This window comes from Protopterus annectens, chromosome 8.part0, assembly GCF_019279795.1.
Source record: "Protopterus annectens isolate FY-2018-M chromosome 8.part0, PAN1.0, whole genome shotgun sequence".
In the NCBI taxonomy this organism is placed as follows: domain Eukaryota; kingdom Metazoa; phylum Chordata; order Ceratodontiformes; family Protopteridae; genus Protopterus; species Protopterus annectens.
Genome location: NC_056741.1, coordinates 839,503,324 through 839,523,435, shown reverse-complemented (window position 1 = coordinate 839,523,435; position 20,112 = coordinate 839,503,324).

The window sequence follows — 20,112 nt, the reverse complement described above, 5'->3', positions numbered from 1 at the left end:
TGCCTTCTGTGTGGAGTCTGCATATCCTCCCCGTGGTTGGGTGGGCGTTCGAAAGACATGCATAAATGGGCATGCCTTCGTTGAAGGTTGAACGTCGAGCTGGCACCTCGGTGTTCATGAAAATCTACTGCCAATCATTAGCGGACCGGAGTTCCACTGTGGCGACCCCTAACCGGGAAAAGCCGAAAGACAACAACAACTACCCAGTAAGACTGCTTCCTTTTCAAAGCTCATGTTGTAAATATATACAGAACAGATCATAAGCATTGTGGTGTGATTTCTATTTAATCATCAGAACATACTGCAATACAGACATTTGGAATATGTGAAGCAAATTCTTGAGACCTGCAGGTCAGTTTGAAGTGTGATTAGTAAATCAATCATTTTGTTATCTGAGAAGCAACCAGAGCAAAAATTGTTTCAGTTCAGGAGGCAGTTTTCTGCAAATATCCCTGTTACAAATTAAAGATATGTGTGTATATACTTTGAAAGAGAAGCATATTTCAGTCATACAGTAAAATACATTTACTGTCAGTTAAAACACAAAGATCATGTGCTTAGGCAGAATTAGGATATTGTTTTAAAGTGTATGCAAACTGCAGAATGACTTTAAATTATTTAGCTTGTAGCAAATGCAGTCAAAGGGTTCTTAAAAAGAAATAAGGTCATGGTATACAAACGTCAAGGAAGCAGAATGGCTGACATAATTAACTACACATTTTCTTATGTTCAGCTGCATTCTCTGCTCTAAATATAGCTGGTTATAACTGTTGCCTGCAGTGAGTTTCACAGTACTAAGCAAATTATATATTAACAGGTGGCTCCACATAACTCCATTAATCAAACAACACTAAAGGGAAGTGTGAAGAAGTACAGCAAAGAGCTTCAGTTTCTTAATTAATTACTTAATTAATGTAGTAATTTTAATTGTCCTTATATTACAGTCTTTTTTAACCTAAAACCTGCTTAAACATTGTAATTAGTTAAAGTAAGCATAGGGGACTTGCAGTCAGCAAGACAAAAGTACTCGGTGCTCTTTTAGGAGTCCTATCTTGGGTGACTGCCCTTATAAACAAATTAAAATAAAATAAAAATGCACATCCCCGCATATCACAGAAATGCTTTATCATTCATAAAAGCACCATCCTCACTTTTAAAACCAAACAAGGAGTTGATGTTTATCACAGAAAAAACAACATTCCATAAAGGGGGCATATTCTGAGTCACTACTATTTTATTTATTTATTCATTTACAGTTTGTTGACTGGATAAGTCCCACTAAGCCAACAGCCTCTTTTCAGGGGAGACCTGAGTTGGTATTCATGCTGAATTGGGGAAATTTGTCTAGGGCACTGGGGAAATTCTAATCTTTTTTTGAAAAGTGCCGTAGGATCTTTTACATCATCTAAGATACCAACTCAAGAAGATGAGATCTTGGTTTAATGTCTCATCTGAAGGATGGCACATTCAGGAGTGTAGCATCCCCCATCCAGCTACCTGATGTGAGATAAAACCCACAGCCTTCTGCACCAAAGGTGAGTAGGCTACCTGTTGATCTACTGTGACTTGATAGTTACATTTAAAAAGCCTTATCTTACATTGTTATTCAGACAGAAACATATCACCCCATGATTTGTACAGCAGTTCTCCAAACCGTAACCTACAGTTTAAGAATACCGTTTAGATCCCCTTGGTATCTCTACAAAGATTAGATGTCATATCTGATGATTTCATATTTTAATGAAAATCTGTGATTTTTTCCTAGCTTGGTTAGTTTAGTTAGATTTTTGTTAGAAGACAGCCATTGTATTATTCATTTAAATTTTTCTTATTTTATATGTGTGTGTGTGTGTGTGTGTGTGTGTGTGTGTGTGTGTGTGTGTGTGTGTGTGTGTGTGTGTGTGTGTATGTGTGTATGTGTGTGTGTGTGTGTGTGTGTGTGTGTATGTGATATTCAGCTGACTGTAACAACTTGTTGAACAGGTTGAGATCACAGTACAGCAAGAACTGGGAATATATCGTTTCCCCAAGCTACACAATCTCAGAGTTGGAATACAAGGCTGTGGGGGTTCCAAGGACAGCTTGCTCCATGGAAAAGATGGTGTGTGAGTATGAACATGTGGGTGGGTATGGTTCAGAATGCAGTGCTTTGAGTTTGTGCACGTGCGTGTGTGTGTGTGTATATCTGAATGTCATCATCTGCTTTTGGCTTATCCCAGTTAGGGGTTGCCACAGTGGAACAATGGTCTGGAGAACAATTGGCAGTGGAGTTTTACAGTGCCGAGTTGCCAGCCTGGCACCCAACCTTCAACAGAAGGAACACACACTCACACCTAAGGCCAACTGAGAGTGTCAAATCCACCTACAGTATATCTTTGGGATGTGGGAAGAAACAGGAGCACCCAGAGGAAACCCACGTGACCACAGGGATTACATGCAGACTCTGCACAGAAGGCACCCCAGCCGAGAATCGAACCGGAAAACTTTTAGTTATGTACTCACCATAACTTCAGATGTTTGGGATCCATCTCGCCTACATTCTGAATGATGGGTTCGGAGCCGATCCCTCGGCTCCGACTCGGCACGCTTATGCCAAAGAGCGAAGTCTCTTATTGGCTGAGCTTACTATATCCCAGGATGCACCACTACCAGTCCCCCAGATCTAGTTTGTCCGCATACATGCACACACGCATACCCTGCTTATATAACATCGTCAGATGGAACAAGATAAAAACAGTTGAACTCAAAACCGTTCAATCTCTTCTGATCTGCAAGGCAGGGGGAAGGAGGGTGGGTATCAGGAATGTAGGCGAGATGGATCCCAAACATCTGAAGTTATGGTGAGTACATAACTAAAAGATGTTATGTGATCCTATCTCGCCTACATTCTGAATGATGGGACAGCGTCCCTAGCACCTGAATCCTGGGTGGCTCACTGGAAAACACTCCTGAGTACCGTGGAACCAAATTATGCTCGTCCTTTAGATGCCACATCCAATTTGTAGTGGGAAATGAAAGTGTGCGGGTTGGACCAAGTAGCCGCAGCACAAATTTCCGAAATAGCGAGCTTGGAATGAAAGGCTATAGAAGTAGCCATAGCTCTGGTAGAATGAGCTTTGACAGATGATGTAAGATGTTTATTCGAAGAAGAATAGGCCTGAGTTATGCAATCTCTGATCCATTTTGAGATTGTAGCTTTTGTAATGGTTTGGCCCAATTTATTATCTGAGAAGGGCACAAACAACTGGTCTGACTTACGAAGTTGCTGAGTCCTGTCTAAATAGAAGCGTAATTGTCTGTGAACATCCAATTTATGGAGAGTATATTCTGCTTCATTAGAGAATTTTGGAAAGAAAACTGGTAGCTCTAGAGATTGTTGAAGACAGAAACTAGAACAGACTTTGGGGACAAAGGATGGATTAGGCCTAAGTGATACTCTATCCTTGTGGAAAATCAAGTACGGTGGTTTAATAGACAGGGCTTGAAGCTCTGAGACTCTCCTTGCAGAGGTAATAGCCACTAAGAATGCCGTTTTCCAAGACAGATACTTTAATTCGCATGTAGCAGCCGGTTCAAAAGCGGGAGATGTTAATGCACGAAGCACCAAATCAAGATCCCACGGAGGTGCAGGATGAAAAACTGGTGGTCTTAACAGACTGGCACCTTTAATGAACGTTTTGCATAGTCTGCTGCTCATCAAAGGAGGATCCGTGGATTCATGGAATTTCGAGATAGCAGCTAGTTGGACTTTAATAGTTGAGACAGAAGATCCCTGATTAAACAGGGATGTTAAGAATTTCAAAACCTCTGGGACAGGAGCAGTGATAGGGTCTAAGCCCTTGAGTTGAGCCCAGATAGCAAACCTCTTCCACTTACTGAGGTACAATTTGTTAGTGGTGGGTTTGTGGGCCGAAGATAAAATGTGAACAACTTCCGGGTCTAGTGTGTGCCTTCTAACTAAGGTTGGAAGTGGAGGAGCCAAGCTGTCAATTTTAGAGATTGAAGGGACTGATGCCAATGTCCCGACTGATGGATTAGCAAATCCGGGATCAGGTCCAAGGTCCACGGATCGTCCACTGCATGCTTTTTCAGGTAAGGAAACCATATCTGACGAGGCCAGTATGGGGCAATCAGAATCATTGAAGACCCCAGTTGAGAAGCTTTTGAATAACTTTTGGAAGGAGTGGAATTGGAGGAAAGGCATAAAGTAGCCCTGTTGGCCAAGGTTGTGCTAGAGCATCCATGGCTGGTACTTCCTGATGTGGAATCAAGGAGAAGAACTTCTGGCACTTGGTGTTTTGTGGCGTTGCAAATAGGTCGCAGCACGCCCCCATCTCTTGAAAACCTGAGCTGCTACTGTGCCGTTTAGAGACCATTCGTGAGGAGAGAGAATTGTCCTGCTTAATTTGTCCGCCAATACATTTGATTTTCCCGGGATGTGGGTCGCTACCAAGAAGCGGTTGGTAGCTACAGCCCATTCCCACACTCTCATGGCCTCTCTGCAAAGGGGATACGATCTGGTCCCTCCTTGTTTGTTCAGATACCAAACCACCGACATGTTGTCTGTGTGGATGGCGATGATGCCTCGAGGAAGAAACTTGTGTAAGGCCTGTAGGGATAGAAGAACAGCCCTCATCTCCAACACGTTGATGTGGAGAAGAGCTTCGTCCGGAAGCCAGGAGCCCTGAACTAGCCTGCCCAGACAATGCCCCCCCCACCCTATCTGGGAGGCATCTGTCGTCAGGGTAACTACTGGAGGGGGGAGAACAAAGGGTTTTCCCTGATCCAAGTTGGATGTCTGAAGCCACCAGCGAAGGTCCCTTTTGCATAATTCCGTAATCATGATGTGATGATTGAGGGGAAGATCCTGAAAGGACCATTGAGTTGACAAGAGCCACTGAAGAATCCTCATGTGTAATCTTGCTAGAGGAACTAAAAGAACCGTGGCAGACATTGAGCCTAAAACCTGTAGGACCATCCTGGCTGGGGCTTTGGATCTCGAGATCAGAGCTTGAACTTGGCCCTGTAAGATTCGGATCCTTCGGCAGGAAGAAAGACGCATCAATCTTGAGTCTATCTCTGCCCCTATAAATTTTATGCGTTGAGAGGGCAGCAAGACAGACTTTGACCAATTGAATGTAATCCCTAGGGAAACACCCAGGGAGATGGTGGCTTTGAGGTTGTCCATTAGTAGATGCCTGGTGGTGGCAGTCAGGAGCCAGTCGTCGAGATAGGGAAACACTTGGAATCCAAGACTTCTCAGGTGAGCCGTCACTACTGCCAAACACTTGGTGAACACCCTGGGGGCTGTGGTGAGACCAAAGGGCAGAGCACAAAATTGGTAATGACTGACTCCCAGGCTGAAGCGCAGATACCTTCTGGACGCCTGATGTATCGGTATGTGATAATAGGCGTCCTTGAGGTCTATGGAGCACATCCAAACATCCTTCTCCAACAACGGGAGAATGGATTGTAACGTGACCATTCGGAATCTGGATTTCGTTACGGATTGGTTCAGTCTGCTGAGATCCAATATTGGTCTCAGGTCCCCTGTCTTTTTTGGCACTAAAAAGAACCTGGAGTAATTTCCTGATCCGATCTGGTCTGTGGGGACCGGTTGGATGACTCCTTTCTAGCAGCTTTAAAGCTTCTGCGGCTGCTATTTCCCTTTGACTGGGTGGTGGGTCCGGGATTCTCTTGGACGGAGGGGGTGAGTCTTTGAATGGGATGGTGTAACCTCCGGCAATGATCCGAAGCACCCATCTGTCCTGAGTGATTGACTCCCAGGCTTCTAGGTGCTTGGCAAAACGACACCCGACTGGCTCGAGCAGCACAGCCGGGCAATCCCTCATGTCGTGTGGGAGGCTGAAGAGCCACGAAAGGACTCGGGTCTCCAGAATTGCGGGCCCTCTGCCGCCTCTGGGACGGCGTCTCCCTGAAAATTTCCCGCCCTCTGCCTCTGGACGGGAATCTTCCTGCTGTTGGGAGAAAAACTTGCGAGATTTTCGAACCACATTTTCCCCCTCCTTTGGCCTTGGGGTAAGGCCGAAGGGAGTGGAATAACGGCCCACGGCAGATAACGTTTTCCCTCTTGCTCACAGCGGTAAGGGTGTCTTTCACCTTGGGTCCAAACAATGAGGACCCATCAAAGGGAGCGTCGTGAAGGAAGACTTGAAGGCCTCCATGAAACTGACACAAGCGGAGCCAGGCTTGTCTCACGAGAGCCACGCCTGTGCCTGCCGCTCTACCCGCCCCTTGCCGCATAGGAAATGAGCCTCATGGACGAGTTAGAAATTGACGTAAGGATAGCCAACTGAGAGCTAACCGACTGGGCTAGCTGCTCAGGTAGGTTACCGAGAGGAATCTGACAACTCCTTGACCAGATCCCTCTGAAGCCTTGTAAAATGTGCCAAATAGTTCAGAGACCTTAAGGTAAAGGCCGCTGAAGTCAGGGTGCGCTTCCGTACCTATCCATACTCCTAGACTCCTTATTAGGAGGATGGATAGACGTTGAAGCCTCTGCCACGTCCTGTTGTGTAGCAGATGCCACCACCATGGCATCTACAGCCACGCCTTTAGTAAGGAACTCCTTCTCGGGGAGCAGATAAGAATTTATTTGGACGAGAAGGACTGGTTCCACGGTATCTGGATGTTCCCACGCCCTTCGACAAACTAAATCCAGAAGCTCGTCGAAGGGCGGAGACACCCAGGAGGCGGAGGGCTGAGCCCCAAAGGCCTTGAGGAGCACTGATTCGTCAGCAGAGGGGGGTTTGGATATCCAGCCGCCTCGTTGTTTGAGGATCTCTAAGATGTCTGCAAATGAGACATCATCCGAGGACGACTTACCCCTCCGCATCATCCATATCAGTGTCCGATGTAATAGACTCGGGGGAGTCCACGTGCTTCCTCTTGCACGATCTCTTCCTTGGGGGTTCCTCTGAAGATAACTCCGAAGAACCCTCAGGAGGAGGGGAACCCCCACTGGGGGTAACCTCAGGCCTCGGCGCCCCGCTGGCTACGGACAGGGGAACAGCCAAAGACCCAGTCTCCACGCCCAGGGAAGGTGCTGGTAAAACCGGAGAGATGGCCGAAGAGGACTTGGCCAAGGCACTCCTCATGGCCCTGAAAGCCGGACCCCCAGAATCCTGGGAGTGTCCGGACTCGAGCCGTGATAGCCGACGGGAGTCCCGCAGCGAAGCACCGAGGGAGGCTCGGAACCGAAAGCATAGGTCCCAAACATCACCCCGGGTCCAGCCTAAGAAGTCCGCATACTAAACTCGGACCCGAAGGCCCGGGTTGGAGTAAGGGTCGGAGCCGACCCTAGAATCTCCACCGGCTCCAACAGCACCTGCTCCGACGGAGCCGAAGCGGTCGGAGGAGGAATGGCAACGGGGTGGGCCAAGGTCATCGGCTCAAACCAGCTGGGTCGGAACCAAACAAATTTTGGAAGACTGGGGACTGGAACAGTCTTTGGAGCACCCTGTCGATATCCGAATCCGACATCCTCGAAGACCGAGAGGAAACAGAACGGGTTCGAGAAGGCCTCTCCATCGGCCCCAAAGGGCTAGGGGACCGGCTCCGAGGCGACTCGATGAGTATCGGCGCCGAGGGAATACTCACAGCAGATTCCATCGGTGCCGAGGCAGACTTCGGCGCCGAGGAGGAAGTGTCTGAGCGGGCGACCCTTGTCGGCTCCGAGAGCAGTGGAGCCGACGAAGGTGACCCGCCTCTCGATGCCCCAGCCATCGGCCCCGAAGCCAGAGGAGTCGATACTGGTGGCATCGAGGCAGACCGTTCCAACCTCGGCTCCGAAGTCTTTGGAGCCGAAGGAGAGGCCTGCCTAAGTTTCTTGGCAGTCGGGTCCGACGGACTGGTCGGAACCGAAGCCCTTTTCTTTTTGGTTGGAGCAGGAGAGGATGCCAAGGCTTCTTCAAAGGAGGGTTTAACTAACCCCTTTAAAATCAATTTATTTTTCCTCTCCTGGAGGACCCTTGAGGAAAAAGCGTGACATACACTGCATGACTCCTGCAAGTGCTTTGCCCCGAGACAATATACACAGAGCGAATGATCGTCTGTGATAGACATTTTAAACCCACATTTCGAACATTTTTTAAAGCCCGAAGGCCTAGGGGTTTGAGACATGATGATACACAAATCTAGTCACTCTGACAGGAAAGTACACTAAATTTTTACTGCTGATAAATTAAAGCTTACAGTAATAACTAATGCCAACTCTTCCTGTAAAAAGAACAGGTAACTCTAACCACTTTGTATAATTACTAGAAACCCTGTAAGTATAAAGGTTAACAGTCCGGGAAGGCCCTGGATGGAGGGGGGGCCGAAAACAAACTGAACCCAATCACACACAACAATTCAAAATCCAAAACGTACACAAAGTTAGCAATAGCCGTTAAAACAGCTTTTGTGAGCAAAAACAGCAAAAAACTGACAGAAAAGTTAGTTTAATAAACTACTTAGCCCAGCCAGCTCGAGACCACGTCTTCGCAGGGAAGCGGCAAACGAGATCTGGGGGACTGGTAGTGGTGCATCCTGGGATATAGTAAGCTCAGCCAATAAGAGACTTCGCTCTTTGGCATAAGCGTGCCGAGTCGGAGCCGAGGGATCGGCTCCGAACCCATCATTCAGAATGTAGGCGAGATAGGATCACATAACATCCTCTTGCTGTGAGGTGGCAACGCTAACCGCTGCACCACCGTGGCTGCCCTGTGTGTGTATCAGAATGTGCGTCTCTCAAGTGAGTGTGGTGGATTTACACAAGTATGATTGTGATAAGTTGTGGGTGGATTTATTTTTTCTAATTGCTTATGCTGTGATCATTGTGTAATATGATGTTTCAATATACACAGATGTATGCATATAAATATATATATATATATATATATATATATATATAATATATACATACATACACATATACATACATAGATACATGATCCTTATATTTGCCGCAGAAGATAGTGGGTGAGTGTTGCTTCCATATGCGTCAGTTACAAGACAAATTACTCACTGGCAGTTAGTAAACAAAAAAGTAAGGAATATACTTTTTTCTCCAAGTAGCTTGCAGATTGTTAAAAGAAAACAAATAACAATTGAAACAGAATGGCAGGATTACTATATTGGTCCACTTTTAGATGTACTTAAAGTTTTTCTTGCAAAGAGTCTTCCCTAACAATTCTACCTGGAGATAATTGTGCCACTGTCGTTGTTATGTACTAATGTGCATGATCTAGGAAGTGTCACTGAAATCTTCAACTTCAGTTAGTATATACAGTATCTGTAGGTGCGTGTTTGTTGAGCCCACAAAGACTTATACATAAGAACATCATTCTTTATGCCTGATTAAATTCAGCATTAACTAGTATAGTATACAGTACTTTTGTGGAAGCCTCTCATTATGGGCCCCCACTAAAGCCAAGTGCCTTGGATGGCCGTCCAGATGCCCCTATTATAATCAGCCATTGGGTAGTACTTTAAAGAATAAAAAGCCCATTTCACAGCTAATCATTCCCTTTCAATGTCTGCATACTATTTTTCAGCATTACTTTACTTGCAACTAAAACACAGGGTGCTCTTTAACTAGAATATCTTGGTATAATTCAGCTCCCTAACCTACGTCCAATGTATCTAGAAAGTAAGTTACTTAGAAAAATTAGGAGACACTAACAATAGCTCAGAACATAATAGCTTTTTTAGCTAATTAAATGCTATATCTGCGTTAAGAAACTGTTGCATTTTGACAGGGGCTTTTTGTTTTGTGAGATCTGTCAAAGGACACACAAGTTGCAAAATTAGATACAAATTTTCTGTAGTATTCAGTTACTGTAAGAAAAGCCTTCACCTGTCCTTCAGTAGAGGGTGTAGGCTAGTTATTATTTTTATTTCATCTAATTGGGGACTTATTACCCCAGTTCCTATAAGGTAGACTATATACTTGGCTTCTACCATGCTTAATTTCCTCTTTTTGATACTCACAGTCAAGCTTGCTTGTGTTATTCATTCTAACTCAGCCTGAATTTTGCTAAGTGACATGCTCAGTCCTTTGAATAGATGATCACATCATCTAGGTGCACATTGGTATATAGTGAGTGTGGCTTTAGTATTTAATCAATCAATTTCTGAAAGATGACTGTTGCTCCATGTAGGTCCAATGATAGCACTGTGCAGTGAAGTAAAGTTTCATTTTTTTTTTAAGTGGAGAATAGTGCTATTTGTCAATATCCTTTTTCCTAGTTTACTGTTGTGAAGTATCTTTCTTGTCATAGGTCGCTCTGGGCATGAGATAGCAATCAAACTTAGAAATTCTACTACAGAATCGAACATTTTACCAGTCTAAGGAAATGGAAGTACTGGGCTGCTCTATTCATGCTGTGATTCTTCCACTACTCCTAATTTTACTATATTTTGAACTTCTTAAACTAATTGTTTCTGTGACTCTAGTACTCTATGGGTTCTGAGTATGACCTTCACTCCAGTTGTTGTCTCTGTATTGTTATGTTAATTTGTAGGAATATCTGAGAATGCTCTTTTATTTCTAAATAGAAAATTATTTTATACCAGGTAAAGATTCTCCGGTCTATCCTGCATGACTTTCAGCTTGCCAGCTAACTGTAGACCTTTGTACTTCTTTCCAAAGTTTTATTGCATTAATGTGATAGCTTTGCTCAGTCTTTCACTTCTGTGGTTGTCTTAACTGTGTAGTTCACTGCATTTACTCTTTAAGTTACCAAAGGAGACTTGTCACTTAGCCAGAAATGTATTCTCCTATACTCAGGGACCATGATTTTCAATTTTCACAGGGAAAAATGGTAAATCCTGAATTCAGTCTGAGTACTGGAAAAGCATAGGACATATATTCACAGAATTTTAGGCTAGAGTACCCATTCACCACAACCTGCATTTCTTGTCATATTTACTACTTATTATTGTGCCAACTTACTCCGAGTGCTCTGTGCACATAATCTGTTTTAATTGTGCATATAGATAGATTTGCTACAAAATTATAATGAAGTCACAGGAATGCCTGGAAATAACATCTAAAAATGACATGAATATATCCCAGGTTTCATCTCATGAAAACAAAACTTCATTTTTGAGAACTGTAAGTCGGTGTCCCTGCTAGTACTAATGTCAGATACCAGATTTTAATTATCTCAATCAGACATTCTTAATACAGATTTGTTGCTGCAGATCTTGGGGTTTCTGTATGTGCTCCTTTACTATTGGTATAAACAGCTTTAGTCTAACTTGTAAACTAACATAATATTCTATTACTCTTTCAAATGGTGTCTTCTCTTCTTCTCAGTTATCTTTAACAATGTCAAGCAGACCTTTACCATACACAGTTGTTGGGACAAGTACATGGCATCACACAGGATTTTTTTTTCTGTCTAGCAACATGCAGATTCTAGCTCCTCTCGCAGTTTTTATTCTAATTCCATCTCCTTGGTTTGATTCAGAATGTCACTGTCACAATCTTCCCTGTATGTCAATATGTTGTTTTATCTCTTTCTTATTAGGAGTAGGTGACTCCTCCAATATCTCCCACAGTACCCTAAAATGGGGAAATCTTTATGTTTATTCCATCATGAGTCAAACAAGTCAGGAGACAAATCTACTGGATGTCAAGTTTTTCTTATAGATATCTGAATGTCTACATGTGTAAGGAGATATTCCTTTTTATAACTGTGAACATATCACTTTCCCCTTTTGTTTTCAGTTATATATGAGTACTGAATAGAACCTATTACTATATCTAATACATGGTTAAACTGGGAGAGTAAAAGGATACAGAATCAAAACAAGTAGACGGAGAATCCATAAAGGTGAAATATTTGACGGATGGTTATGGATAAGAGCTTAGCAAGTAAAAAAAAATTCAACAATTGGCTTAAGTACTGGTGTCATTCAAAGGGGTTCCAATGCCTGTCAGCTTGGGATGATATGCTCGACAAGCCACGATGCTTTGCTAGGGACGGCTTGCAACTGTCACCCCTGGGCTTTCGGATATTGGCAAAGGCTCTTGCTACCCCCATAGTGCCTTTTTTAGGCAAGGCTCAAAAGACAAACCCACCTCCATAGGTATCACAAGGGATAAGAAACTAAGAGTAATGCTACTCAACGCCAGAAGTCTAAACCTCAAGATGCACGCACTCGAAACTCTCCTTAGCATGGAGAACATCGATATCTGTGCAGTAACAGAAACCTGGTTCAGGGCTCCCGAGAGCACCCCAGCACTAACAGGTTATACCTCATACCATGCTTTTCGGCCCCAAAACTTGGACCGAACCACAAAGGAGGGGAGTATCGATATTCATCAAAGATACCCACACCTCCAGGTTGGTGGCAAAGCACGAAGCATCAGAGACTATCCATGTGCAACTAACAGTGGGTAAAACTGCCTTCCAGTTTATAGCCTGCTACAGACCACCCTCCCAAACCCAGGAACCCCACTCGGCCTTTCTGAGAACACTGGAAAATATGAAGGTCTCTCCAAACACCATTATATTGGGCGACTTCAACTACCCAAACATAAACTGGGAGCATTACTCTAGCTCCAACACCCTAGCCCAAAGGTTCCTAGAATTTATAAACTCAAATGCTATGGAACAACTTGTTACCACTCCCACAAGAGGGAAAACATACTGGACCTGATCATCACCAACATGGGGATTCTATGCTCCAGACCAGAAGTGTATCCCTCACTGGTAAGATCAGACCATAAACTAATCTCACTGGATATTCACATCCCGACCCCACCCCTGCCCAGAAAACCACAGTGAAAAACTTCTCTAAAGCAAATTTCACACTCCTCAAAACCGAGGTGGAATCCTTCAAAGCCCCCGGGCCTGTGGAAAATATGGCCCAGACCGCAGAATCCTTTATAAACGCATTCTATGAACACCTTCAGGAATGCATGGATCATGCGATCCCAAATAAAACCAAGACCCAATCCTCCAAAGGCAGACGTCCTGTCTGGTGGACCCCAGCCATAAACAAACTATACAATAGAAGGAGGAAGCTACTAAATGATAGAGCAAAATCCCAAAAAGGGAAGGCATCACTGATCAGTATTAGCAAAAAACTACGGGCACTCATAAAGTCGTCTAAGGCCAGCTTCGAGAGAAAAATTGCACAGGACACTAAGGATAATCACAGGGCTTTCTTTAGTTAGGTTAGGAACCTGGGTGGTAATTCCCAGATATGCTCAGAATTAGTCCAAAATGACAAAAAATACACTGAACCCACAGACATTGCCAACATCCTAGCTGACAGGTTCAGCGCAAACTTCTCCCCCCCCCTCCCCACCAAAAGGGCAAATATCTATCCCAGCAGAGTGCTGCCCCCCTGACATCTCAGATGCTCAGGTAAGAGCCGCCCTCTCCAAAGCAAAAAACACAGCATCAATGGGACCAGACGGTGTCCCGGGTTGCGTCCTACATGAACTCCAAGAAAAGCTAAACCCAAACATAAAGCTACTGTTCAATCTCAGCCTTACTACAGGATATGTGCCCAAAGAGTGGCGTACAGCAACAGTGGTCCCTCTCCACAAAGGTGGTGCCTCAACGGATCCTGGAAACTATTGCCCCATAAGCCTGACTAGCTTGGTCTGCAAAGCTATGGAAAGGATCATCATGGACCTCATAAATAAAGATATTGGGGACCTACAGACACTGGATCCTACCCAGTTCGGCTTTGTTAAGGGCAGATCCTGCCTCTTAAACCTGGTTGATTTCTTTGAAACAGTCACCAAGGCCATTAACAAGGGGAAAGTGGTCCACACAGCCTACCTGGACCTCGCAAAAGCCTTTGATACATACCCCACTCGGGCATTATAGATAAGCTCACCAGCTTAAATATAAACCCCTATGTCACTAGATGGATTGCAAACTGGCTCGAGGACAGAACCCACATGGTTAGAATTGCTGGAGCCATGTCAGACTCCAAACCAGTTACAAGTGGTGTCCCACAAGGCTCAGTCCTGGGACCTCTCTTGTTCGGTATATATTTCTTGGAGGTACAGGCCAACACGGAAGGACTGTGGCTGACCAAGTTCGCAGGTGACTGCAAACTGGGCGCCATAATCGTCTCTCCAGCCGACACAAGCATCCTCCAAAAGGGCCTCATAGAAACAGACAACTGGTGCCAGAGCCATGGCCTCAAGCTAAATGCCAAAAAGTGTATAGTCATCCCCTTTGGCAAAAACAAAGTGCCCACAAATTACCACATAGGTGGTAATCCATTAAGTACAGAAGAAGTAATTAGGGACCTGGGGACCCAAGTTGATAGCAATCTCTCATTTGACAACCACGTGGCCAAAGTGGTTAGAAAAACATTTTATATAGGCCACCTAATCATGAAGGGATTCACATCTAGATCAGGGAGGTCATCGTGCCTCTTTACTCATCCCTCATCAGGCCCATAATTGAGTACAATGCCCCTTTTGGGATGTACCTTATCAGACACCTGCAGCAACTGGAAAGACCCCAAAAGTACCTCACCAAGAGGATCAAAGGGCTCAAACAGATGCCATATGCTGCCCGGTTAAAGAAACTCCAGCTCTACTCAGTGGCATACCGCCTGTTCAGAGGTGATCTGTGCCTGACGTATAAAGCCATGTCCAACCCGAATTAATGGACATGCTGCACCTCAGAAAATCCAAATCCCATCGAGCTACGCTCGAGAGACTTGAACCTCAGCACTGAAATAAATAGGACATGCTGGAGGGACAGATTCATAACCCAGAGGCTCCCTTCACTCTGGAATAAAATCCCAGTCCAGGTTAGGCAGAGTCCCTAATTGACTCTCTTCAAGAGGAATCTTGATGAGTGGATGGGAGATCGTAGGTTTACCCCGGGTATCACTTCTGTGTCACTGTTAGACAGAGGCACAGTATACTAACCTCGAAAAAGGGCATAGCAAAATAAATTTAAAATGGGTGGCGAAAGCCAAACACATTCTGGCTAGGCTTATAAATGCCCTAGGGCAGATAGCCTAGTATGAACCTATGAACCTATATAGGGCACTGTCTAGATTTGTGTGAAGCTAGGAATGGCTTTTCTATGTAGAGAAACAATCTTATATTTTATCAGGGAATGTGGGCATAAGTCCTATATAAATAGTTATAATATAGACATAAGAATTTAGAACAAACTCCTAACCTGGGGATGGAAAATGGGAAGTAAGGAAGCAAGAATTAAATGATATTTTTGCAAAAAGTTTGAAAATATAAAGAGGGTCCACAATATTAAATATTTCAATTCTACTCCTGCAGCACAGAGATCCTTGCCTACGAGTTGAAGGAGTAAAACAGGGGTGAGATTAATAAAAAACAGGACAGCAGTCCGCCCAAGAAATACTGAGTACCCTGGAACAAATAATGCTGGGGTTTGTAGACTGACAGACAGTTATATAGTACAATGGTATCCTCCCTGAGGGTGAGTTATTCACCAAAGGATTACCTTAAAATCTTCTTATACCGAGTCTTTCTGAGCAGTAGAAAAGGAAGTAGTAGTCCTGGTACTGAGACAATGAAAAAGAAAAATAAGTGTGAGTGATAACATTCCCCCTGGAGATCTATTTAATCATAAAAGTAGTATTAATTAAGTACTGTGCTGGACAGGAGGGGAGTTAACTAAGTTAGAAGAAAGCTGATATTTCCATTATCTTCAAACCTGACAATAACACCCCAGCCTATAAATGTCAGTTTGGTCAGCCCACTCTCAGTTTTGAATGCATATGATTTGCCTTTTTTTTTTGCAACTGAGGCAGCCCTAGATTAGAAGGACCCTTCTTTCTAAGCAAAAACACCTTGCACTAATTCCTGCCAATCTTACTTCATGTCCTCTGCTGCTGAACTTACCAGAAAGCAGGTAACAGCAAACTATTTTTTGACCAAGGTGCTGGTCACCACAGTGAATCAGCATGATAACTGATATACCCTTACACTTCCTTGATGATTTAGTCATACCCATTCTATCCGTCTCCTCACCTTCTATGTAAAGCTCCTCTCCGTTTCTAGCTTAATACTTCAGTCATCTCCTCCATTTTTTCCTTCTGAATCTTGGAAGCATTCAGGATGCGTGTCCTCTTTTGTTGAATAAACTTGCAATGCTAACAATCTTGTTATATGATTAATTGAATTAGGACTTAAATACCTGACATACATGAATTGTCAGGGTTTACTATGAGCTTGATTCACTGACTGCCTTCAGTTGGACAGTACTTTTATGCCTTACCATTCAGGCTTGTGAATATTTTGAACTGCAAGACAACATGCATCAAATTGTAGCCGGATGTACAAGGACTGATTATTAAACAGTATATTCAACTTTTCTTTTTTGGTTAGTTAAGGGAAATGTTGGCTGTGGCAAGAGCATCGTCTGTGGACTCTGTAGCACCTTTCCAGCCATCCAACAATTGGCATTACTCTATTTGCCAGCAGCTGCTTTATTTTAAACTGTAAGACACTGAAGCACTACTTACTGTGCATCTAATTTCTGATGCGTCCATTTTATTTTATTAGGACTCATCTTTTCCATTTATAGCTGAAATTATGTATTCTGATCCATTTGCACAGTTATTGGTTGATAAGTAATATTCTTTGCCTTTACTGCTTTCAATAAAGTTAAAGGTTTGCCTTGTATGTGACACATTGTGTTCGCTTTTCCTCAACCTCTCAAATAACCCTATTAATACATCCAAATGTTTAGTTAATTACCATAGGCATAGTTTTAATTGGTATCAATATACATATGTATTATAATATGGTAACACCTCTGTGATTATAGACTGAAGCTTCTGTTTTTTCCTTGTGAATTTTTCTGTGATCTACCCTCTAATAAGGTGAAAATAACTGTGCACACTAAGTTTCCTCTCAACAGAGTGGTATAATTGATTGAATAGGCCCCCATTTCCTCCACTCACTGTTCTTGGCTACATTATTTATTGAAGCACACTGAGACTATTCTCCTTTAAAATGTTTTCTCTTTATAAATAGTTAATAGTGAGCCCTCCTCTCCCCTACTTCCATTCTTTGCCTATTATTTTGTCATTTTTCTGCTAGTACCTACACTTTACTTTAAATGCATCCAAACACTTCTGGTGCCAAATCTTTTCTCAGCCACCATTTTGCCATCATCCCATACTGGTATAGTAAATTTAACTTATCCTTCAGGCAGATACCATTTTAGTTGTATACTGTTGTGACTAATTACTATAAGAACTTTAATTCCTCTCTTCACAATACACTGTTAATTTTAGCTGGCAGGGGTTTAACAGTGCTAAGCATACCCCTTTGCCTATAGAGTAACTCCCATTGCACAACCACTGGTCTACATAACACTGCTCTGCAGTAATTACTGCTATAATTTTTGGCTTTAAGTAAGTGCAGGGCTACTGCCCAATACTTTTTAAAAACAATGATAAACTGTTACAGCTAGTGCTGTTCTTATCCAAGTGCTTGAAAGTCCCGATGGGTCTAATTATTTGCCCTTTCCTCCTGCTAGAGCAGTCCTAGCTTAGGAAGTACCCTTCCTTCTAAACTAAAACACTTTGTACTAATTCTGGCCCACCTTATTTCATGGGTTTGCTGCTGACTTTGCAGGAGGCAAGGAACAGTATCATACTAATTGTTTTTTGAGGGGACACTCCTCTCAGCCACACCCAGTGTGGCATCTCTTTGATCCCCACCCTGTCCCCATTCCCACCCACTTTTACATCATAAGATCTATAGTAATCAAACCATATCTCCTTCACTTCATCCTCTTCTTACTAGTCTCCCACCTTAATCCTTTGGCCAGTCATCTCCAAGCAATTTGCAATTACCAGCCTGATGATTGCTATCTTTTCCCCACCTCATATCACCACAACTCCATCTCTCTAAATACATCTTAACCTCCTTATAAACCCTACATCCTTCTGTTCTAAACACTGCACAACTGAGAAAAAACTGCATTCCAAGTATTCTTATCACCCAAATCCACCATCAGATAACAAAACATTTCAACCCATTATACTACTTATTTGAGCCTTAACTCTTCACTCATCTGAGTCCCACTCTATACTTAATCGTCATTTAGTCTCACCCATTTCTTACTCTAATAATACCTGTCCATTTCCTCAACCCTACAATCACGTAGATTGACACTCCCTTTCTGCCAGCATACTGAGATCTCTCAGATTGTTCCTATATATTTCCACATAGCCTAGGTGCATATAGCCTGTTCCATCTTGCTCACTTCAAATCAACAGGCATACAAACTACTAAAGTATGTAACAGAAAGGAATTTGTAGTTCAAGCATTTTATTTACAGCACACTAACTTCCTAAAATGATCAAAAAACAACCATGGTTCTGGCTTATTACCTACAATACAAATTCCATCAAGCTCTAGACATTCACTCAAACACAGGGCCTACTCCTTAACCTGACAACTCCAAGTAGCTAACCAGTACCCTGAACACAAACAATAGATCTAACACTAATTAAAAAAACTGTTTGGACCAAAGATCTGAAAATGGCCCGCATTAATTTAGGTGGAATCAGTAACAAACACTCAACTCTGGAAGCCTGGATTGCAACTCTACATCCACATATCCTCGTAATTAGTGAAACTTGGCTAAAAGACAACTTTCATTCCTCAGCTTTTGTTGAATAACATTATAAAATCATTTGTGATAACAGGCCAAGAACTAGAATAGAGGTGAAGTTGTGCTCTTAATCAGATACAATACCTCATTAGACTTCATCCGCTACAGTTTTGCCAACCAAATAAATGATAAAGCATCAAACTGAATATCAACCAATCTCACCTTAGGAAATTATACCACACTTACCATAACAGCAATTTATATCCTTCCTCCCTCTTTCATCAGTACCATTAAAAATATTATTAAAGAAATATTCCTAAATGGTCGGATAAAAAACCCTATAATCTTAGGTGACCTCAAGCTCAGTGTTAGAGGCCCTGAGGAGAATCAACTAATGAGAATGCTCCAACAGATTCACTTTGAACAATTACTAAAGCAAACTACAATGTACAGTCAGGCTACCATATCACTCTAAATCTTATCTTTTCAAATATAGCTCATCACTGTACTAATATCACCGTCTCATTCAGTGACCACTACCCAGATCCTTCTTCTTGGTCTTTGAAATCCATGAAAGTTACCCTCACAATTAGTCACCCCCCCCTTTCCCTACCATAAAGTGTCATTTCCCAACCATCAACTGAGCCTTTCTGACTAGTTCTCCCTTTACCAGCTCAATGACCCCTCCACAGCCCGATCACAATTTATGAAAACCCCGTCTTTAAATGAAAACTCCCTCTTTCTCTGCACATGCAGGATATTAAGGGGGTAGGTTTGTCTATCACTTTCAACAGACTTTAATACCCTTATGAAAAATAGGGATGCAGAATAGATTTCATGAAAGCAAGACCAGAATAACTTTCAAAAACATCAAACTTATCTCACTTTAAGAAAACAAACAAGATTCAACTTACTCTGTAAAATCACCAAACTAATGTCTTTCAGCTTTTCCTGGTTAGGGGTCACCACAGCGGAATTCCGGTCTGCTAATGATTGGCAGTGGATTTTTTACGGTGCCGAGTTGCCAGCCCGACCCCCAACCTTCAAAGAAGGCACACCCATTCACACAAGCACCTACCTGCATGTCTTTAAACGTCACTCAACCACAGGAAGGACATGCAGACTCCACACAGAAGGTGCTCCAGCCAAGAATCGAACAGGAGAACCTTTTGCTGTGCTGTGACAACGCGAACCGCTGCACCACCATGGCTATCTGCACCACCGCGGCTATATACTTAAGAATTAAACACATTTCAGCTGCAGGTAATCCAAAGCTATTCTGGAAGTAATTGAAGCAGCTCTCAGGACAATTTGATAAAAACACAAATTCCGCCACTCATTTAACCAGTAACTCTTCCATCTGCTGAAGTATGCAAATCCTGTCTTCCTACATGCATTAAAGATATACAGACTAATTTAGTTCACATATAGCTGCCAAACGTAGTCCAATAACAAGCCACAACCACAGCTATATACTCTTGCTGCATATGCTTCTATATTCCAT